General features: G+C 44.0%; 1 pseudogene; it reads left to right on the top strand.

The window, feature by feature from the left end:
* The first annotated feature begins 20345 nt into the window (after nt 1-20345).
* LOC103297216 (mitotic checkpoint protein BUB3-like) lies at nt 20346-22124 on the top strand (annotated as a pseudogene).
* The last annotated feature ends 1948 nt before the right edge of the window (nt 22125-24072 follow it).

The raw sequence follows: 24072 nt of genomic DNA, 5'->3' as shown, positions 1-24072 counted from the left end.
ATAGTACTCTTTTATTAGATAGGATAGAGGCCTGGTACAGGGGTGGGGGCCAGCTGGTTTGCCCTGAAGGGCGTCCCAGATCAGGTGGGGGTTCCCTTGGGGGTGTGGGGCGGCCTGAGCGAGGGGCCTGTGATGGTTTGCAGGCTGGCCACGCCCCCTGGCAATCCATGCAGAGGCCCTGGTATCTGGAATTTATTTTCCTTCTACAATTGAAACTTTGTAGCCTGGAGTGGAGCCGAGCCTGGGGCTCCCTCCGAGGCTGGCAGCCATTTGTGTTGGGGTTATAATTGAAACTTTGTTGCCTTAAGTGGGTGGGCCCGGCCAGGGTGTGTGGAAAGCTTTGCTTCCCCTGTTGCTGGCGGCAACCCTGGCCTGCTCTCTCAAGCTCCATTCTGCTGCCATTTGTTTGAATTTGTTTACCTTCTGTAATTGAAACTTTGTAGCTTGAGTGGAGGCTTAGGCCTGGCAAAGGCAGGTGGAAACCTTGGCTACCTCTGTTACCTAGGAAACCTTGCTCTCTGTGGCTGTAGCCATCTTGGTTTGGGTTAATTTGCATACTCTCTCTGATTGGATGGTGGGTGTGGCTTGTGGGTGTGTTGGAGGTATGGTCAATTTGCATATTTGTCTATTATTAGATAGGATTATTAGATAGGATTATTAGATAGGATTAGTATAAATAGAGGCCTGGTACATGGGTGGGGGCCAGCTGGTTTGCCCTGAAGGGTGCCCCAGATCAGAGTGGGGGTTCCCTTGAGGAGTGGGGCAGCCTGGGCTAGGGGCCTTTGGTGGTTTGCATGCCAGCCACACCCCCATTGGGGTGGGGGTCCCCACTGGGGACGGTGCCAGCCTGGGCGAGGGGCTGGGGCAGTTTGCAGGCCAGCCACACCCCCATGGAGTGAGGGTCCCCGCTGGGGGTCATGGCCAGCCTGGGTGAGGGGCTGAGGGCTGTTTTCAGGCTGGCCACACCCCCCATCAGGGACCCACACCCCATGGGGACATGGCCCGTCTGCGTAAGGGGCTGAGGGCCGTTTTCAGGCTGGCCACGCCCCCCCAGCAAGGACCCTCACCCCAATGGTGGCGTGGCCAGCCTGGGTGAGGAGCTGAGGGCCATTTGCAGGCCCTTCCCTCGGCGGTCGGCCCAGGCAACCCAAGCCTCCAGTGCACTCAGGCCGGCTCCGTGGCTGCTGCCCACAGGCCCCTCCTTCATTGGCCATCCCAGGTGGGCAGGAAGCTTTGCTTCCTCCATTGCTGGGGCGACCCAATCCTCCTGCCCGCTCTAGCTGGCTCCGTGGCTGCCGCCATCTTTGTCCTGCTAATTTGCATATTCCCTCCTGATTGGCTGTGGCCATTGTGGAGTGACAGTCAATTACCATATTTCTCTCTTATTACTATAGATTTTAATTCAATAAAAGAAATCCAGATATACCTCACTTTACCCAAGAGCTGTGTCCTTGAGAAGTTGAGTGCAAATTAAATCGTGGTGAACTGGATCTGATTGTACATGCCCCAGGAGGCTAACACTTAAAAAGAACTCTACAGGCTGTCAAAAGTCAGCATGCTACATATCTGAGTTGACAGTAAACCTGATGACAAAGGGTCCCCTTTGACCTGCCCCATGGCATTTTTCCAAGGTGGGTATACTCTGAAGAAGTTGAGCAAACAGCAATTGCAGCAGGTCCCTGGCCTTGGGGAGCTCTGAGCCATTGAGGAGACAAACAAGATCCAATTGGAGAAAAATAGACCACAGAGGATTAATTTGAGTAATATCTGGGTGGTGACACCATTGCTAGTTCACTAGTTCTGAGAAGCAGGAGTGAGTTTAGGCAAGAATACTCAGAGAGGGGGTGAAGGAAGATGGCTGCCAACGGGAAGGCAGACTGCAAGATAGTGTGGAGTGAGAGAACGAAAGGAGATTGTGTGGTCGCATGGGGAGTGTTTATTTGTGAGTTGAGGGACAGCTATACTCCAAGGGACTGTAGGGGATTGCCAGACGGGGTTCCCCTGACCAGGCAGCCTCCACTGCTGCTGAAATCCCTCCCCGAGCAACCAGCTCTGTCCCAGAGACCACACCATCTTGAAGGGGAGAGTGGATGTTATTGAAAGCCTAAAAATCCCGGGAATCTACAACAACAACACCCAGCGAACAGCTGTGAACCCAGGAATACCGGTCCCCAAGCAGCGCAAATATGCAGATTCAGAGGAGCTCTGCACCCTCTCACGGAAAGGTCAGATTTCACCTAGGATAAGGTGAGGTCTGTGATCCAGGCAGGAGAGAGCTAGAGGATCTGGGGAAGTCTGCGCCACCCCCTCCCCCCCCCCGCAAAAAAAAAATCCATGGCTGTTGGGGCTAGTGTGATCCACGAATGTGGAAGGGGATCCGCAGGGCTGCTAACAGAAGGGAACTCTAAAAAGCAACCCATAGTTGAACTGGGAGCAAAAGGGCAGCCTAAAAATTTTAACAGTGTGCTGGCTGCTTAGATCCAAGGGGTAGTGGGCGGGGGCGGTGGAGGGGGGGAAGACTGCACAGACTTGTGCGCAGCACTGGAGTTTGCGCACTTACTCTGGCTCTTTTTTCTTTCTCTCTCTCTTTTTTTTCCCCTCTTTAAATCCTTGCTTTTGATTACTAAGCCCAATACATAGGATCACCCAACTGGGGACATTCTAAGAGACTACAGGGAAAAGTTGTTTTTGTGGAACCTGGGGATCAAAGCGGGGAATAACGACCAGAGAACCAGCTCTGGGGCAGCCCATACCCCCAAACCGGTATTAAGTGCCACAGGGAAAACAAAATCTAAACACTAGCTAGAGAGGACCTATAGACCCGGAAGTCAATCCAGTAACACTGCCACGCAGGGGTTGAATCACAAGTTGACTCTTGTGTAAACACAAATAAAGGAGTATAAGAAACATAGAAGTGGAATGACCTTAGCGCAGGCCTGGGGGTCCTTGACTTCCCCAGAATTGCAAGTGGCCCCTCTTTCCCGGCACATCCCCTATGGCAGTGGTTCTCAACCTTTCTAATGCCGCGACCCTTTAATATAGTTCCTCATGTTGTGGTGACCCCCAACCATAAAATTATTTCCGTTGTTACTTCATAACTGTAATTTTGCTACTGTTAATGAATCGTAATGTAAATATCTGTGTTTTCCGATGGTAGCAGTTCTCAGCGACCCATAGGTTGAGAACCGCTGCTGTAGAGCCTAAGACCATTGGAAAACACAGATATTTACATTACGATTCATTAACAGTAGCAAAATTACAGTTATGAAGTAACAACGGAAATAATTTTATGGTTGGGGGGTCACCACAACATGAGGAACTGTATTAAAGGGTGGAGGCATTAGAAAGGTTGAGAACCACTGCCCTATGGTCTCCTGGAAAGCCAGAATTTTGTGTCGCTGACAACACCCAGTTTAGCGGGTTTAGCAGAGGTGCTAGAAATGCAAACAGAAAAAAACTCTTTCAGCTACTAGAGGCAAGAACATTTTGATATGGAACACAGACAAAAAGCACATGTGGCATTATGGTTGTTCTTTGGGGACAGTTGAATATTAAAAATATTTTGTTGGGAGAGACAAAATGGTGGTGGAATAGATTGACACGTCCTGAGCCTTGTCCCGGAGTAAACAGAGTGGCTGAAACGAGTGGAATGCAGCCTGAATTGGCGAAGGAGACTCAGCTGCCCAGGCACTGCAACCACGTGAACAGCAGACACATGAGCAGCCCATTCCTGTCCAAGGAGCAGCAGCTGTGTGAGCGGCCAGTTCCCCCGTCTGAGGAGCAGCAACCACGCGAGCAGCTCACCCCATCTGAGGAGCAGCAGCCGCTCGAGCAGCCCACCTGTGACTGAGGAGCGGCAGCCCGAAGCAGCTGGCCCCCATCCCAGGAGCAGCAGCTGCGCGCAGCCCGCACACTGCACCTGTCCGAAGAGCAGCAACTGTGCAAGCAACCTGCCCCCATCCAAGGAGTAGCAGCCGCATGAGCAGCCACAGGAGTAGCCAGCCCCCTTGCAAGGAGGAGCAGCTGTGCAAGCAGCCTGCCCCCATTCGAGGAGCAGCAGCTGTGTGAGTAGACCATCCCCTTCCAAGGAACAGCAGCCGCACGAACCACCTGCCCCTATCCAAGGAGCAGCAGCTGTGTGAGCCGCCTGCCCACATCCTAGGAGCAGCAGCTGTGTGAGTAGCCCGCCCCTTTCCGAGGAGCAAGAGACTATCTGGAGGAAATGGACACATTCATAGAAAAATACAATCTTCCAAAACTCACTCAAGACGATTCTAAAAATCTCAATAGGCTTTTAACTATGGAAGAAATTGAAGCAGTCATCAAAAAGCTTCCAGCAAACAAAAGCCCAGGGCCAGACGGCTTCTCAGGGGAGTTTTAGCAAACATTCAAGGAAGAACTAAAACCTATCCTCCTCAGACTATTCCAGAAAATTCAAGAGGAAGAAGATGCAAATCAAAACAACAATGCGGTACCATCTCACACCTGTCAGAATGGCTATCGTCAACAAATCAACAAACGACAAGTGCTGGAGAGGATGCAGAGAAAAAGGAACCCTCGTGCACTGCTGGTGGGAATGCAGACTGGTGCAGCCACTGCGGAGAATAGTATGGAGTTTCCTCAAAAAACTGAAAATGGAACTCCCATTTGACCCAGTAATCCCACTTCTAGGAATATATCCCAAGAAACTAGAAACATGAATTAGAAAGGATATATGCACCCCTATGTTCATAGCAGCACAATTCACCATAGCTAAGATTTGGAAACAGCCTAAGTGCCCATCAGCAGATGAGTGGATTAAAACACTGTGGTACATCTACACAATGGAATACTATGCTGCGGTAAAAAAAGAAGGAGTTCTTACCATTTGCAACAAAATGGATGAAGCTGGAGAGCATTATGCTAAGTGAAATAAGCCACATAGAGAAAGATAAATATCACATGATCTCACTTATTTATAGAATATAATGAACAATGTAAATTGATGAACAAAAACAGATCCAGAGACAGAGAAACATCAATCTGAACATCAAACCTCAGGGAAGGTAGGGGATGTTGAAGTTAAGGTGGAGAGATCAACCAAAGGACTTATATACATGCATATAAGCCTAATCAATGGACACAGACAACAGGGGGGTAAGGGCATGAATGGAGGGGTTGGGGGGTAATGGGGGAATAAGGACACATATGTAAAACCTTAATCAATAAAGAAATTTAAAAAATAAAAAGAGCCCTGGTTGGTTTGGCTCAGTGGATAGGGCGTCGGCCTTCGGACTCAAGGGTCCCAGGTTCGATTCTGGTCAAGGGCATGTACCTTGGATGCGGGCACATCCCCAGTAGGTGGTGTGCAGGAGACAGCTGATTGATGTTTCTCCCTCATTGATGTTTTTTAACTCTCTCTCTCTCTCTCCCTTCCTCTCTGAAAAAAAATCAATAAAAAATATATATTTAAAAATAAAATAAAATAAAAAATAAACAATAAAAAGAAAGAAACAAAGAAGTACTGCCTGCTTGAAAATCAGGACTGTAGCTTACAACACTGTGGAGCAGTGGAACCCAGGGAACTTCAATACTATCCTGACTAGGAAACAAGCATGCCACACAGAACAGTAGAGGAAGTGAATGACCTTCACTACTGCACATATTTATTTTTATTTTTTTCATCTTTTACTTAAGAAACTAATTTTTTTTCTTTTTTCCTCACTTGATTTTACCTTTTTTATTATAACATTTTTATTTTAATCAGTATTATTACTACTATTTTACCTTTTTTTTTAAGTGTCATTTTATTTTCTCTTTATTTTATTTGGGGGTTAGTGTTCTACATTGTATTTTCATCTTTCCTTTAGCATCATTTTACTCTATCTCAAATGTACCTTTATGCCATCACTCTCTTCCTCACTTTTCCCCTTTTGTTGTCCTGTTTCTCTTACCCTATTCCTGCTTTAGATTTTCCCTATTCCTTCTTTTTACATCCTGTTAAAATTTCACCCTACTTATATATCTAATTTCCAATCCCCTGCTCTAAGTCCATACACACCTCTCTCTTCTCCTTCTTCATTATCCAAACTTTTTTTTCTCTCTGTCCTTTTGTTGATGTTTGCTTAATTGTTGATTATATTTGTTTTTTTATGCTTGTTAGTGAGATTGTTTCACTTTACCTTTTTTTGTTTGTTTGTTTTTGCTTCTATTTTCCCTCGCCTCGCTTGATATTAGTTGTTGTTTGTAGTTTGCATTCACTTCTAGGTATTTGTTGCTTGCATTTTTTGGGAATAGTGGCTGTTCTATTGGAGTTTTCCCCCTATATAAACAGTTTTTTCCCCTCTTCTTTTTATATTCTCTATCTTTTCTCTCTTTTTCTTTCCTTTTCCCAATTTCATTTTTGCACCCCTTTTCTTCTTTTATTTTTCTCTTCTTCTTTCTTTCTTATCCCCTAATTCTCTTTTCTCTGGTGGTCACCTTTATTTGGGGTTCTTAGTATCATGAATGCATTTGTGTTCAGTGCCTTGTGCATTGTGCCTTGTTGTGTTGTATTTTGTGCCTTTAAAACAACACATGAGAGAGGGAACTACATAACCAGACATCCGGAGAAGAAAGACCATGAGGAGACAAAGAATCAGCCCACATATGAAAGAAAAGGAGGCATCACCAGAAAAGGAAGTAAACGAAATGGAAGCAAGCAACCTGTCAGAGAAAGAATGCAGAGAAATGGTCATAAGGTGGCTGAAACGAATGAAAGACAAATTCAACAATATGTGTAAGAACCAAGAGGAAATGAAGAAGAATCAAGAAGAAACAAAAAATGACATCACTGCTATAAAAAACTCAATAGAAAGCATCAACAGTAGACTAGAAGAAGCAGAGGGCCACATCAGTGAGCTAGAAGACAAGGTAGGAAAAAATACCCAATCAGAGCAGCTTCTAGAAAAAAAAAATTAAAAAGCAGGAGGAGAGCTTAAGGGAACTTTGGGACAACACAAAATGAAACAATATCCGCATGATAGGGGCGCCAGAAGGAGAGGAAACTGAGCAAAAAATAGAAAACCTGTTTGAAGAAATAATGACAGAAAACTTCCCTGATATAGGGAAGAAAAAACTCACACAAGTCCAAGAAGCTCACAGAGTCCGAAACAAAATGAATCCCAAAAGACTGAAGCCAGTGCACATTATAGTTAAATTGGCAAACACCAACAACAAAGTAAAAATCTTAAAAGCTGCCAGACAGAAAGTTACCTACAAAGGATCCCCCATCAGACTAGCGACTGATTTCTCAACAGAAACACATCAGGCAAGAAGGGAATGGAATGAAATATACAAAGTCATGCAGAGGAAGGGTCTGAATCCAAGAATACTGTACCCAGCAAGGCTATCGATCAAAATTGAGGGTGAAATCAGGAGCTTCACAGACAAAAAAGGGACTAAGGGAGTTTATTACCACCAAGCCAGCAATGGAAGAAATGCTAAAGGGTCTGCTATAAAAAAGAAGAAATAAGAAGCTAAGAAGGAACACAGGGGTAAAGAATAAAAATGACGCCCCTGGGTCTGGGAGAGGCCACGCGCCGCTGGGTCTGGGCGAGGCCGCGCGCCCCTGGGTCCAGATGAAGCTGGATCCCGGGTCCAGATGAGGCCGTGCACCCCTGGATCCGAGTGAGGCTGGGTCCTGGGTCCGGGTGAGGTTGCCCCCCTGGGTCCAGGTGAGGCTACGTGCCCCTAGGTCCGGGTGAAGCTGGATCCTGGGTCTGGGTGAGGCCGTGCACCCCTGGATCCGGGTGATGCCACGCGACCCTGGGTCTGGGAGAGGCCACGCACTCCTAGGTCCGGGTGAGGCCACGCGCCCCTGGATCTGGGTGAAGCTAGATCCTGGGTCCGGGTGAGGCCGTGTGGCCCTGGATCCGGGTGAGGCTGGGTCCCGTGTCCAGGTGAGGCCAACCCCCTGGGTCTGGGGGAGGACGCGCGCCCCTGGGTCTGGGAGAGGCCATGCACCCCTGGGTCTGGGTGAGGCCACGCGCCCCTGGGTCCGGGTGAGGCCATGTGCCCCTGGATCCGGGTGAGGCTGGGTCCCAGGAAAGGATGAGGCCGCGCGCACCTGGGTCCAGGTGAGGCCACGCGCCCCCTGGGTCCGGGTGAGGCCACGCGCCCCTGGGTCTGGGTGAAGCTGGATCCCGGGTCCGGGTGAGGCCATGTGCCCCTGGATCCGGGTGAGGCTGGGTCCCGGGTCCGGGTGGGGCCGCGCGCACCTGGGTCCGGGTGAGGCCACACACCCCTGGGTCTGGGAGAGACCATGAACCCCTGGGTCCGGGTGAGGCCTCGCACCCCTGGGTCCGGGTGAAGCTGGATCCCCGGTCCGGGTGAGGCCATGTGACCCTGGATCCGGGTGAGGCTGGGTCCCGGGTCCGGGTGAGGCTGCATGCACCTGGGTCTGGGAGAGGCCATGCGCCCCTGGGTCCGGGTGAGGCCACGCGACCCTGGGTCCTGGTGAAGCTGGATCCCGGGTCTGGGTGAGGCCGTGTGCCCCTGGATCCAGGTGAGGCTGGGTCCCAGGTCAGGGTGAGGCCGCGCGCACCTGGGTCCAGGTGAGGCCATGCGCCCCTTGGGTCCGGGTGAGTCCACGCAGCCCTGAGTCCAGGTGAAGCCGTGCCCCTGGGTCTGGCTGAGACCAAACCAGAAGGAGTCGGACCTGCATTACCACCATTTGTCCACCCTCCAGAGCTGAGGGGTCAGTGCTGACATGTACACATAAGGAACTGGTGGACATTGAAATTGGGTCTCAAAAGAACTGTTGGTCCTGAAAGAAACTCACTACAGACTGATTCATTTGCCTGTCAGCATAACTATTATTGCTCGTCTCACATTTGGTTCTTATAAGTATATTTCTAGTAACACATAACCTCACTCATCTAGGGGAAGTGATGAACAGCATAGACTGATGAACAAAAACAGAACCAGAAACAAGGAGGCATCGATCGGACTATCGGGACTCAGAGGGAGGGCAGGGGAAGGTGGGGGGAGGGGGGAGAGATCAACCAAAGGACTTGTGTGCATGCATACGAGCCTAACCAATGGTTAAGGTCAACAGGGGGTTAGGGCATCTGTGGGGAGGGGTGTGGGATGGGAATGGGGGGATGAGGACAAATATGTGACACCTTAATCAATAAAGAAATTTTTAAAAAATAGATGAGAAACTGCCATTCTCCGGAGCACTATCCCAATCCATTGAGATATTGCTTCCTGGCAATTGTTGACAGTTTGGCTCAAATAAACTCACAAAAATTCAAAAAAAAAATAAATGTAAATGGATTAAATGCCCCAATCAAAAGACATAGGGTAACTGAGTGGATAAGAAAAAATGACCCATATATCTGCTGTCTACAGGAAACCCACCTCAGAAAAAAAGACGCACACAGACTGATGGTGAAGGGATAGAAAAAGATTTTTCAGCCTAGTGGAAATGAAAAAAATGCTGGGGTAGCAATACTTATATCTCACAAATTAGATCTCAAAGTGAAGGACATAACAGGAGATAAGGAAGGCCACTTCATAATACTAAAGAGAGCAATCCAAAAAGAAGAAATAACTCTGGTAAATATATACGCACCCAATACAGGAGCACCCAAATACATAAAAAAAAAAAAAACTTCTGGAGGATTTCAAGGGAGAGATTGACAGCAATACAATCATAGTGGGGACTTTAGTACCCCACTATCACCATTAGACAAATCATCTAAACATAAAAATCAGCAAAGAAACATGAATCCTAAATGACTCACTAGATCAGATGGAATTAATTGACATCTTCAGAACATTTCACCCCGAAGCCACAGAATATACATTCTTCTCAAGTGCACATGGGTCATTTTCAAAGATAGACCATATACTGGGTCACAGGCAAAGTCTCTTCAAATTCAAGAAGATAGAAATCATATCAAGCACCTTCTCAAATGACAATGGCATAAAACTGGAAATCAACTACAATAAAAACAATCCAAAGAAATCAAACACGTGGAGACTAAATAGCATGCTATTAAACAATGACTGGGTTACCAGAGAGATCAAAGAAGAAATAAAAAACATCATGGCAACAAAAGACAATGAAAACACAACAATCCAAAATCTATGGGACACAGCGAAATCAGTCTTGAGAGGGAAGTTCATAGCTCTACAAGCCTACTGCAAAAAACAAGTAACAATGGTAATGAATTACATAACCCTACAACTCAAAGAGTTAGAAAGAGAGCAACAAGAAAAGCCCAGTGTAAGCAGAAGGAAGGAAATAATAAAGATCAGAGCAGAGATAAACAACATAGAGAAAAAAAATACAAAAGATCAACAAAACCAAGAGCTGGTTCTTTGAAAGGATAAACAAGATTGATGAACCTCTAGCCAGGCTCACCAAGAAGCAAAGAGAGAAGACCCAAATAAACAAAATCAGAAATTAAAGGGGAGAAATACCAACAGGCCCCACAGAAATAAAAAGGATTGTTAAAAAATACTACGAACAACTCTATTCCAACAAACTGGACAACCTAGAGGAAATGGACATATTCCTAGAAAAATACAACCTTCCAAAAATCAATCAGGAAGAATCTAAAAATCTCAATAGGCTAATAACTGTGGAAGAAATTGAAGTAGTCATCAAAAAGCTTCCAGCAGCCCTAACCAGTTTGGCTCAGTGGATAGAGCATTGGCCTGTGGACTCAAGGGTCCCAAGTTCGATTCCGGTCAAGGGCACGTACCTTGGTTGCTGGCACATACCCAGTAGGGAGTGTGAAGGAGACAGCTGGTCGATGTTTCTCTCTCATTGATGTTTCTAACTCTCTATCCCTCTCCCTTCCTCTCTGCAAAAAATCAATAAAATATATATATTTTTAAAAAGCTTCCAGCAAGGAGAAACCAAGATGGTGGCATAGGTAAACACCTGAAATTGCTGCCTCACACAACCACTTCAAAACTACAACTAAAAGACAAAATGGACATCATCCAGAACCACAGAAAGGCTGGCTGAGTGGAAATTCTAGAACTAGAAGGAAAGAGAAAAGCACACTGAGACTCAGAGGAGGTGCGAAAGTAAAGTGCAGAGGTACGGAGGCTCGCGCACAGAAAGGGCTGGCAACTGAGGATGCGGTTGTCTTTTTCAATTGGGAAGGAGATACAAGCTCCCAACTTCTCTGAACTCCAATTCCGGGTGAGACTCTGGGGACCCAGACTCATATGGGGAGAAATGGACTGTCTGGCAAGGGGTTGGAACTCGAGGGCGGCTTTCTCTCAGAGGTGCTTGCAGCAATTACCGAGAGACACTGAGACCCAGGGGCCTCTTAAGGCAGGGCTGAGGATCATCCACAGCTGTTTGCTCCACCCTGTTAATTCCCTGAGACCCTGCCCCACCCAAGCTGTGCACAAAGGCTTTTTCATATGAATGGCCTGGCCCTTTGAAATCTAAAATTACCTAATGAACTGCAGCTTGGTCAGAGAGACCCAGAACATCCAAAAGAAGGCACAAGGCCCCACAGCAGCTTGCATTGCTTCATAGCTGGGCCTCATCTGGGCACCTCCAAACCCCAAACAAAGAAGAGGAATCTGCAGATCTCTCCTTAGCTCTTGCTGGGTGGCCTCAGGCAGAGGCTAAATTAGCACCGCCTTAGAGATCCAAGAGCCAGTGTACCCAGTGGTGAGAGTGAGACCATCCAGATTACAACTCCTCAGATCCATAAGGGACACACTCAGGGGGGCAGACACAGTGAGCACCAAAGCCCCACTGAAGCAAGTCTTACCCCATAAGGGTGTCTCCAGCACAGAAGTTCTCCCATCATAGACACAGCTGATTCTCACAGTCAATTGGCCTGGAGACATATTCCTACCAGGGATACCAACAACAATCAAGGCTTAACTACAACAAAACTGTGCACACAGCCCACAAAGGGGTGCACCAAGAGTGTCCACCTCAGGTAACTGGGGAGGCTGAGCCATTGAACCATATAGGACACCTAGCACACAAAGCCACTCTATCAACACAGGGAAGCAGCCAAAATGTGGAGACAAAGAAACAGGTCACTAATGACAGAAATGGAGGAAAGCAAACTACTGGATATAGAGTTCAAAACCACGGTTATAAGGTTTTGCAAGAATTTTCTAGAAAAGGCCGATAAATTTAGTGAGACCATCAAGGATATGAAAAAAGACCAACTAGAAATTAAGCATACACTAACTGAAATAAAGAATAATATACAGAGATCCAACAGCAGACTAGAGGATTGCAAGAATCAAGTCAAAGATTTTAAATACAAAGAAGCAAAAAACACCCAACCAGAAAAGAAAAAAGAATCCAAAAATATGAAGATAGTGTAAGGAGCCTCTGGGACAACCTCAAACGTACCAACTTCTGAATTATTGGGGTGCCAGAAGAGAGAGAGCAAGACATTGAAAACCTATTTGAATAAATCATGACAGAAAACTTCCCCTACCTGCTGAAAGAAATAGACTTACAAGTCCAGGAAGCACAGAGAACCCCAAACAAAAGGAATCCAAAGAGGACCACACCAAGACACATCATAATTAAAATCCCAAGAGCAAAAGACAAAGAGAGAATATTAAAAGCAGCAAGAGAAAAACAGTTACCTACAAGGGAGTGCCCATATGACTGTCAGCTGATTTCTCAACAGAAACTATGCAGGCCAGAAGGGAGTGGCAAGAAATATTCAAAGTGATGAATAGTAAGAACCTACAACCAAGATTACTTTACCCAGCAAAGCTATCATTCAGAATTGAAGGTCAGATAAAGAGCTTCACAGATAAGACAAAGCTAAAGGAGTTCATCACCGCCAAACCAGTATTATATGAAATGCTGAAAGGCATTCTTTAAGAAGAGGAAGAAGAAGAAAAGGGTAAAGATAAAAATTATGAACATAAATACATATCTATCAATAAGTGAATCTAAAAATCAAATGAATAAAAAATCTGATTAACAGAATAAACTGGTGAATATAATAGAATCAGGGGCATAGAAAGGGAGTGGACTGGCAATTCTCGGGGCGGGGGGAAGGGGTGTGGGGGGGTGGGAAGACACTGGACAAAAATTGTACACCTATTGATGAGGACAGTGGGGGGGTAAGGGCAGAGGATGGGGTGGGAACCGGTTGGAGGGGAGCTATGGGGGGAAAAAAGAGGAACAACTGTAACAATCTGAACAATAAAGATTTATTTTTTAAAAAGCTTCCAGCAAACAAAAGCTCAGAGGCAGACGACATCACAGGGGAGTTTTACCAAACATTCAAGGAAGAACTAAAACCTCCTCAGACTATTCCAAAAAATAAAAGAGGAAGGAACACTTCCAAGCTCATCCTATGAAGCCAGCATCACCCTAATACCAAAACCAGATAAAGACAATACAATGAAAGAGAATTAGAGGCCAATATCTTGGATGAACATAGATGCCAAAATCCTCAACAAAATTCTAGCAAATCGGATCCAGCATTACATCAGAAAGATCATACACCATGACCAAGTAGGATTTATCCCGGGGATGCAAGGATGGTACAATATCCACAAATCAATAAACGTGATACATCACATGAACAAATTGAGAGATAAAAACCACGTAGTCATATCAAATGATGCAGAAAAAAGCATTTCACAAAATCCAACACCCTTTCTTGATAAAAACTCCCAGCAAGGTGGGAATAGAAAGATCATACCTCAACATAATAAAAGCCATATATGACAAACCCACAGCCAACGTCCTACTCAATGGGCAAAAACTAAAACTATTTCCCCTTAGAACAGGAACAAGACAGGGATGCCCACTCTCACCACTACTGTTTGACATAGTACTGGAAGATTTAGCCATTGCGATTAGACAAGAAGAAGAAATAAAAGGCATCCAGATTGGTAAAGAAGAAGTAAAACTCTCCTTATTCGCAGGTGACATGATATTGTTGTACATAAAAACCCTAAAGACTACATCAAAAAATTATTAGACTTAATAAATGAATTGGGCAATGTAGCGGGATACAAAATTAATGCCAAGAAATCTATGGCATTTCTATACACCAATAGTGAACTTACAGAAATACAGACTGAAAAAGCAATCCCATTTACCATCGCACCAAAAAAATTAAGATACCTAGGAATAAACTTAACTAAGCAGGTAAAAGACCTATACGCAGAAAACTACAGGACACTGAAAAAAGAGATAGAGGAAGACGTAAACAGATGGAAGAACATACCATGTTCACGGATTGGTAGAATCAACATCATTAAAATGTCCACACTTCCCCTACAATCTATAGATTCAATGCACTCCCCATTAAAATACCAATGGAATATTTCACAGACCTAGAAAGAACTCTCCAAAAATTCATCTGGAATAAAAAAAAAAAAAAAAAAAAAAACCCCGAATAGCTGCAGCAATCCTGAGAAAGAAGAACAAAGTAGGTGGGATCTCAATACCAGATTTCAAGCTGTATTACAAAGCCACTGTTCTCAAAACAGCCTGGTACTGGCACAAGACCAGACATATAGATCAATGGAATAGAATAGAGAACCCAGATATCGACCCAAACCACTATGCTCAATTAATATTTGACAAAGGAGGCATGAGCATACAATGGAGTCAAGACAGTCTCTTCAATAAATGGTGTTGGGAAAATTGGACAGATACATGCAAAAAAAAAATGAAACTAGACCACCAACTTACACCATACATGAAAATAAACTCAAAATGGATCAAGGACTTAAACATAAGACAGGAACCCATAAAAATACTAAAGGAATCCACAAGCAACGAAATCTCAGACATATGCCAAAGCAATTTCTTCACCGATTCCGCTCCTAGGGCAATGGAAACTAAAGAGAAAATCCTATCTAATAAAGAGGTAATATGCAAATTTACCATCACTCCAACACACAAGATGGCCACCCCCATGTAGTCAAAGATGGCCGTCCTCATGTGGACACAAGATGGCCACCACAAGATGGCTGGCAGGGGAGGGCAGTTGTGGGTGATCAGACCAGCAGGGGAGGGAAGTTGGGAGGGACCAGGCCTGAAAGGGAGGACAGTTGGGGGGGACCCAGGCCTACAGAGGAGGGCAGTTGGGGGGTGGGCATGCCTGCAGGGGAAGGCAGTTGGGGGCTACCAGGCCAGCAGGGAAGGGCAGTTAGGGGTGACCAGGCCAGCAGGGGAGGGCAATTAGGGGCAACCAGACTGGCAAGGGAGGGCAGTTGGGGGTGACCAGGCCTGAAGGGGAGGGCAGTTGGGGGGCGACAAGGCCTGCAGGGGAGGGCAGTTAGGGGTAATTGGGTCAGCAGGGGAGCAGTTAGGCGTTGATCAGGTTGGCAGGAGAGTGGTTAAGGGGTGATCAGGCAGGCAGGTAGGCAAGTGGTTGGTAGCCAGCAGTCCTGCATTGTGAGAGGGATATCCGACTGCCCATTTAGGCCCGATCCCACCGGTGGGATCAGGCCTAAATGGGCAGTCGGACATCCCTCGAGGGGTCCCTGATTGGAGAGGGTGCAGGCTTGGCTGAGGGACACATGCCCCTCCCCCCCACCCCCGTGCATGAATTTCGTGCATTGGGCCTCTAGTAAACAAATAAGACTACATCAAAATAAAATGCTTTTGCACAGCAAAAGAAACCATCAACAAAACAACAAGAAAGCCCACTGTATGGGAGAACATATTTGCCAATGTTATCACTGATAAAGGTTTAATCTCCAACATTTACAGGGAAATCATACAACTTAATAAAAGGAAGATAAATGATCCAATAAAAAAAATGGGCAACAGACCTAAATAGAAACTTTTCGAAAGAATACAGAAGGAAGGCCAAGAGACATATGAAAACATGCTCAAAGTCACTAATTACCCGAGAGATGCAAATCAAAACCACAATGCGGTACCATCTCACACCTGTCAGAATGGCTATTGTCAACAAATCAACAAACATCAAGTGCTGGAGATGATGCAGAGAAAAAGGAACCCTCGTGCACTGCTGGTGGGAATGCAGACTGGTGCAGCCACTGTGGAGAACAGTATGGAGTCTCCTCAAAAAACTGAAAATGGAACTCCCATTTGACCCAGTAATCCCACTCCTGGGAATATATCCGAAGAAACTAGAAACACCAATCAGAAAGGATATATGCACCACTATGTTCATAGCAGCACAATTTACAATAGCTAAGATTTGGAAACAGCCTAGGTGCCCATCAGCAGATGACTGGATCGGAAAACTATGGTACATCTACACAATGGAATACTATGCTGCCATAAAAAAGAAGGAATTCTCATCATTTGCAGCAACCTGGATGGAATTGGAGAACATTATGCTAAGTGAAATAAGCCAGTCAATGAAAGAACAATACCACATGATCTCACTCATTTAGGGATAGTAAAGAACATTATAAAGTGGTGAACAAAAAGATAGATACAGAGACAGTAAAGCATCAAACAGACTTTCAAATTACAGGGGGAAAGTTTGGGAAAGGTGGGGGAGTTATGAAATCAAACGAAGGACTTGTATGCATGCATATAAACATAAACAATGGACGCAAAACTCGGGGGGGGGAGGGCATGTGTGGGTGTGGGGTGGGGGGGGTAATAGTAAGATATGTACACAGATAATACCTCAATAAAAAAAAATAAATAAATAAATAAATAAATAAATAAATAAAGGATATATGTACCCCTATGTTCATAGAAGCATAATTCACCATAGCTAAGATTTGGAAACAGCCTAAGTGCCCATCAGCAGATGAATGGATTAAAAATCTGTAGTACCTCTACACAATGGAATACTATACTGCTATAACAAAGAAGGAATTCTTACCATTTGCAACAGCATGGATGGAACTGGAGAGCATTATGCTAAGTGAAATAAGCCAGACAATGAAAGAAAAATACCACATGATCTCACTCATTTATGGAAAATAAAGAACACTATAACCTGATGAAAAAAAAGATAGATACAGAGGCAGTAAAGCATCAAACAGACTGTCAAATTAAAGTGGGAAGGCTGGGGGGTGTTGGGGATGGGTGGCGGGGGTGGGCGGGAAGAGATCAACCGAAGGGCTTGTATGCATGCATATAAGTGCAACCAATGGACACAAGACACTGGAGGGGGGGGGGAAGATGAGGGCATGCGACAGAGGTTAGGGGAGGCTGGGGGAAGGTCAATGGGGGAAAAAAGGAGATATGTGTACTACTATGTGTAATACTTTAAACAATAAAAAAAGAAAAAAAAAGAAATGGGCATTATGAGATCAAAACATAAGTGGTGTCCTGAATAAATACTAGCATTGTATAAAGGGGGGGGGGGGAAAGAATACTCAGAGAGGCTACTGAGGGTAGGCACCTTAGACTGGGCTCCAGGCATCCATACCACCACTACACAGAGTTGTCCCCTTCTTGCCTCTCCCTGTCTATCCCAGTTGCTCTGGAGCCTACTCTGCTCCCTTGGCCTGGCCACATGGTTGGCTGCCTAGGAGTCCATGGCATGGTTCTCAGTGCCAGAGGTGAGGATGAAAATGAATGGGCTACTTGGAGTGTGGCCATCCCACATGTCCAGCTTCAGGGCACAAGGCCAAGTTGACAATGTTGGCATGCGGACACTGCTGCTGTAGCCTCCAAAATAACAGTTGAGGTTTTCTTCTACTTTGGGGTTTAGTAAGAGAAACCTCATTTCTATTTTGCCTTTGTTTTGCCTAGTTTCCCTTTTCTTTGTAATAGTTTTAATGGTTGTGCCTGGAGGTGAGACAGGGAAGGCAGGACAAGAGAACAATGAAGTTCAGAATGTGCCCTGGGGCCTCACAGCATCTCATCTAGCACCCCTTGCTCCCATCCCTCAGCCTGAGCCTCCAGCCTCCCAGGGATTATTATCCAAGAGGAGGACCAATAGGGCTCCAACTCTATCTTTTGCTCCCCCATCATGACTTCCCTAAACTGTGGCCCATTCCCTCAACATCAAGCTCTCTCCTGGTAAATCAGGACATTCACTTTGTCCTGAGCTGCCTTCTCCTCTTATTGGACATCCTCTTTCTGGACAATCTCACGCATTCCCACAGCCTAAGATACCATTAAATATGCCGTAAACTCCATGTTTATCCAGCCCCAGCTCTCCTCTAAACCCTAGATCTGTGTAGTCAACTACCATCTCAAAATCCACATGTCCACAACTGAACTCACCATCTCCATCCCATAATAAACAACACACTCCTCAAAAGAGAGAGAGAGAGAGAGAGAGAGAGAGAGAGAGAGAGAGAGAGAATTCTCCTGCCCCCATCTCAGTGAATGGCACTATCATCCTTCTAGTTGTTGAAGCCAGAAAACTAAACTGTGGGTCATCCTGGACTCTGCCCTTTACTTCAACGACCACCATATCCTATCTATCAGTAAGTCTTGTCAATTCTACCTCTTAAATATCTTTCAAATATTTTCACATCTCTCTAGTCCCACTGCCAGTTCTTTAGTTAAGATTGCTATCAGTTCATTCGTAGACAACTTAAATAACCTCATAATTTTTTTTAAATATATTTTATTGATTTTTTTTACAGAGAGGAAGGGAGAGGGATAGAGAGCTAGAAACATCGATGAGAGAGAAACATCGACCAGCCGCCTCCTGCACACCCCCCACCGGGGATGTGCCCGCAACCAATGCACATGCCCCTGGCTGGAATCGAACCCGGGACCCTTCAGTCCACTGAGCCAAACCGGTTTCGGCAATAACCTCATAATTTGTTTTTCTGCCTCAGTATTTACCTCTTGTCCATGTCTATGATGGCTCTTGCTTTCTGCCTGCAGGCACTTTCTGGATCATGGCATGGGAAGGGAAACCCCAGATCACAGTGGTCTCCCTGAGTTGATGAGAAAAATATTGGAGTTTGAGAGATTGAGGTGTTTGGAATTTGCAAGGTGGAGCTTTGGAAATAAAGGAAAAATACAGAAAAGGAGTTTCAGATATCTGCATAGTGATCCTGTTGATTGGATTGGTGAATACTAAGCTACACATACATATAGTTTCCTGAATAAATTATTTCAAAAAAGATAAATGCCTAAATCAAAAATCATAACAATGTATTTTGGAGTTATAATGTATGTAGAAGCAAAATGTATTACAACAAAACGATGGGAGGAGGAAATCAAAGTATGCTTCTTTAAGGGTCTAAATTGCACATGAAATCATATGTAGGGTTTGAAGATAGATTGTGATAAGTTAAAAATGCTTGTTTTAAACCCTAGGGCAACTGCAAAAAAATTGTTATATCTAGACAATCAATGGTGGAGATAAAATAGAATAGTAAAATATTTGTATTATTCTTTGATAGTTGTCCCTCCAGGAGGTGGAGCTTAATTTCCCTCCCCTTGAGTATGGTGATTTTCATAAAAATAAATAGAATTTGAAATGGGAGAAACAGCAGCTTTAAAGTGGAAAAATCTAACAGATACCACCTTGAACAAGAAATCAAAGTTAACATCACCAATAAGACATGTTGATGTCATATACCCCTCCTGATGTGATGGGATGACAAGGGTACAACGCCTAATAATATTCTTCCCAAAATGTTATAACCACACATTGAACAAGAGAAAAAACATCAGACAAACCCAAATTGAGAGACGTTCTACAAAATACCTGACCAGTACTCCTAAAAACTGTACAGATCATAAAACACACACACACACACACACACACACACACACACACACACACACACACACACAAATGTCTGAGAAACTCTCATAACCAGGAGGAATCTGAGGAGATACGATGACAAATTGAAATGTGGTATCCTGGATGGGATCCTGGAACAGAAAAAGTCATTAATGGGAAAATCCAAATGAAGTCATTAGTCTAGTTAATGTATTATACCAATGTAAATGTCTTCGTTTTGATAAATATGTTACCATGTTTATATAAGGTGTTAACATTAAAGAAAGTTGGGTAAAAAATGTCTGGGAACACTCTTACTATCTTTGCAACTCTTCTGTAAATCTCAAATTATTTCAAAGTGAAAAAAAAAAGAAAATAATGTAAGAAAGGGCAGAAAAGGGGAAAAGTTGGTGAAGTGTAGATTGGGAGACTAAAAACAAATAGAGAAATTATTACCTAAACCCAACCATATCAATAACTACATTAAATATAAATTTACTCTAAGGAGTAAAATTAAATATCATTCCACTGTATTAAAAAACAATATTGGCCTCAACTTTTTTTGCTGTCTGTAAGATTCTTTTTAAATATAAAGGCACAGATAGGTTAAAACTAAAATGATGGATATGGCTATATTAATTTCAAAGTAAGGTTTAAGACACAAACTATTACCAAGTGTAAAGACATTTAGGATTCTGGGGGGAACTCAAGATGACGGGTTACAATGAGTTCAAGCTGAATGAGCCACCTGAGGATGGCATCTCCTCAGTGAAGTTCAACCCCAACACTTTCCAGTTCCTGCTGGTTTCCTCCTGTGACACGTCAGTATGCCTCTATGATGTACCAGTCAACTCCATTTGGTTCAAATACCAGTATACCAGCACCATGCTGGACTGTGCCTTCTAGATTCCAACACATGCCTGGAGTGGAAGATTAGATCATCAATGAAAATGGAGGATTTGAACACTGATCAAGAAAGTCTTGTTGGAACCCATGATACCCCTATCAAATGTGTTGAATCCTGTCCAGAAGTAAATGTGATGGTTACTGGGAGTTGGAATAAGACAGTTAAATTGTGGGATCAAAAATCAACCAACAAGTACTGGCGAGGATGTGGAAAAAAAGGAACCCTCGTGCACTGCTGGTTGGAATGCAGACTGATGCAGCCACTGTGGAGAACAGTATGGGATTTCCTCAAAAAACTAAAAATGAAACTCCCATTTGACCCAATAATCCCACTTCTAGGACTGTATCCCAAGAAACCAGAAACACCAATCAGAAAGGATATATGAACCCCTATGTTCATAGCAGCACAATTTACAATAGCTAAGATTTGGAAACAACCCAAGTGCCCATCAGCAGATGAGTGGATTAAAAAAACTATGGTACATCTACACAATGGAATACCACACCGCTATAAAAAAGAAGGGACTTTTAGCATTTGCAACAGCATGGATGGAACTGGAGAACATTATGCTAAGCAAAATAAGCCAGTCGGAGAAAGATAAATATCACATGATCTCACTAATATGTGGGATATAATGATCAACATAATTTGATGAACAAAAATAGATCCAGAGACAAATGGCAGTGGAGGTGGGGGGGTTAGAGAGCAACCAAAGGATTTATATGCATGCATATTAGCATAACCAATGGACACAGACACTGGGGCAGTAGGGGCTTGCCCGGGGTGGGAATGTTTGAAAGGGGGTCAATTGGGGAAAAGGAGATATATGTAAAACTTAAGATAATTTTATATACATATATAAAATTTTTTAGTTAGGCAAATATATATATTTGCCTAACTAAAAAACACACAAAACTTTAGACAATACAAAAAAGAAATTGTGGGATCACAGACCTTCTTGCTGGGACCTTCTGTCAGCCTGAAAAGGTGTAACCTCTCAGTGTCTGGAGACAGGCTAATTGTGAGCACTGAAGGCCACAGGGTGTTGGTGTGGGACTTACGGAACATGGGCTACATGTAGCATCACCGGGAGTCCAGCCTGAAGTACCAGCTGCATGTGAGTATTTCCAAACAAATAAGGTTATGTATTGAGCTCTATTGAAGGTCAAGTAGCAGTTGAGGACTTAGACCCAAGCCCTGAGGTACAGAAGAAAACGTATGCCTTCAAGTGTCACAGACTAAAAGAAGCTAATATTGAGCAGATTTTTAAAAAAATATATTAAAAAAAATATATTGAGCAGATTTACCCAGTCAATGCCATTTCTTTTCACAACATCCACAATGCATTTGCCATAGGTGGTTCTGATGGATTTGTAAATATTTGAGATCCATTTTTTTAAAAGCAACTGTGCCAGTTCCATTGATATCCCACCAGTATTGCATCACTTGCCTTCAATAATGATGGAACTACACTTGTGATAGCATCATCATATATGTATGAAATGGATGGCATGGAACATCCAGAAGATGGTATCTTCATTCATCAAGTGACAGATGCAGAAACAGAACTCAAGTCCACCTAATCTTCTCATGAAAGTGGTTTCTCTATGGAAAGCTTTGTTTTCCATTCTACAAATACATGTTTATCCCCCTAGGAATGCATTATAGTCATTGTGGACACGTTACTTAATATGTGGATTTCTCTGTTTTATGTCTGACACAAAACCTGTCTGCACCTTTTCATGCTGACTTTGTGTAGATGAGACATCTTGGTGTCCTTGTGCAGTACTGGGAAGAATTGTTTTGACACCAGGAAGCCCAGCTGATTTTTCTAACCATCTTGAGCTCTTTTTGAAAAATAATCTGAACCTGATATTCCCTTTTAAAAAGACATTTATAGTGATAAAAAGGTCACTTCCTCAAGACAATATAACAATCTTAAATGTGTAAGTACCTATTAACAAGCCCCAAAATACTTGAAGCCAAACTGACAGAACTGAAACAAGAAATAGACAAAATCACAATTATAGTTGAAGAGTTTAACAGTTCTTTCTCAGTAACTGAAAAAACAAGTAAACAGAAAATCATTGAGGATGTAGAAGACTTGAACAGCCCTATCAATCAACTTGACCTAACTATCATGAATAGAACACTACACCCAGCTTCTGCAGAATACACATTCTTCTCAAGCACACATGGAACATTCTCCATGATAGACCATATGCTGGGCCATAAAACAAGTCTCAATAAATTTTAAAGGACTGAAATCATAGAAATCATGTTTTCTGACCTCAACAGAATTAAATTAGAAAGCAATAACAAAAATATGTCAGAAAATTCTTTAATATTTGGAAATTAAATGACACACTTTTAAATAACCTATGGGTCAAAGAATAATCAAAAGAAAATTGAAAAGTATTTTTAAATGGAAGAAAATGAAAACAGCATATAAAAATTTGTGAGATGCCCCTACAGCAGTACTTACGGGTACATTTATAGCCCTCAATACCTATATTAGGAAAGAAGAAAGGTCTCAGATCAATGACTTCAGCTTCAAATTTAAGAAGCTAGAAAAAGAAGAGCAAATTGAGCCCAAAGTAAGTAAAAGGAAGGAAATAGTAGAAGAAAGAACAGAAATAGCAAAAAAAAAAAAAGAGAAAATCAATGAAACCAAAAGCTGGTGCTTTCAAGCGAGTAGTAATATTGATAAACTTCTATGTAGGTAGTGCTCATTACATGGTTTTATTCATTTGTCAAAAGTCTTTGAACACTTTGCACACTTTTCATGGGTGCATTATACTACAGCATGATGCAAAAGTAGTTTAGGGTTGTTTGTATGGAAAATCCTACCTAATAAAAGAGTAATATGCAAATTGACCATACCTTTGCTACACCCACAAGCCACGCCCACCAGTCACGCCCACCAGCCAATCAGAGCGAGTATGCAAATAAACCCACCCAAGATGGCTACAGCCACAGAGAGCAGGAAGGAGGCCTGGGTTTCCCAGGCAATGGAGGAAGCAAAGCTTTCCGCCTGCCCTTGCCGGCCTAAGCCTCCACTCAAGGCTACAAAGTTTCAATTATAGAAGGTAAAAAAATCCAAACAAAATGGCGGCAGCCATGGAGCTGGAAAGAGCAGGAGGCTAGGGTTGAAGAAGGAAGCCAAGCTTCTGCAGCCCTGGCCGGCCCAGGCCTCCATTCCAGGCTACAAAGTTTCAATTATAGAAGGTAAATAAACCCTAAACAGAAATGGCTGCTGCCGTGGAGCAAGCAGAAGGCTTGGCTCTGCTCCAGGCTACAAAGTTTCAATTGTAGAAGGTAAATAAATTCCAGATACCAGGGCCTCTGCTTGGGTCACCAGGGGGCGTGGCTGTCCTGCAAACCACCACAGGCCCCTTGCTCAGGCCGCCCCATGCCCCAAGGGAACCCCTACCCTGATCCGGGACACCCTTCAGGGCAAACCAGCTGCCCCCCCTATGCACCAGGCCTCTATCCTATCTAATAAAAGAGTAATATGCAGATTGACCATCA

The sequence above is a fragment of the Eptesicus fuscus genome, chromosome 1 (genome assembly GCF_027574615.1).
Source record: "Eptesicus fuscus isolate TK198812 chromosome 1, DD_ASM_mEF_20220401, whole genome shotgun sequence".
Classification (NCBI taxonomy): Eukaryota; Metazoa; Chordata; class Mammalia; order Chiroptera; family Vespertilionidae; genus Eptesicus; species Eptesicus fuscus.
This window is presented reverse-complemented; position numbering and strand designations above follow the sequence as displayed.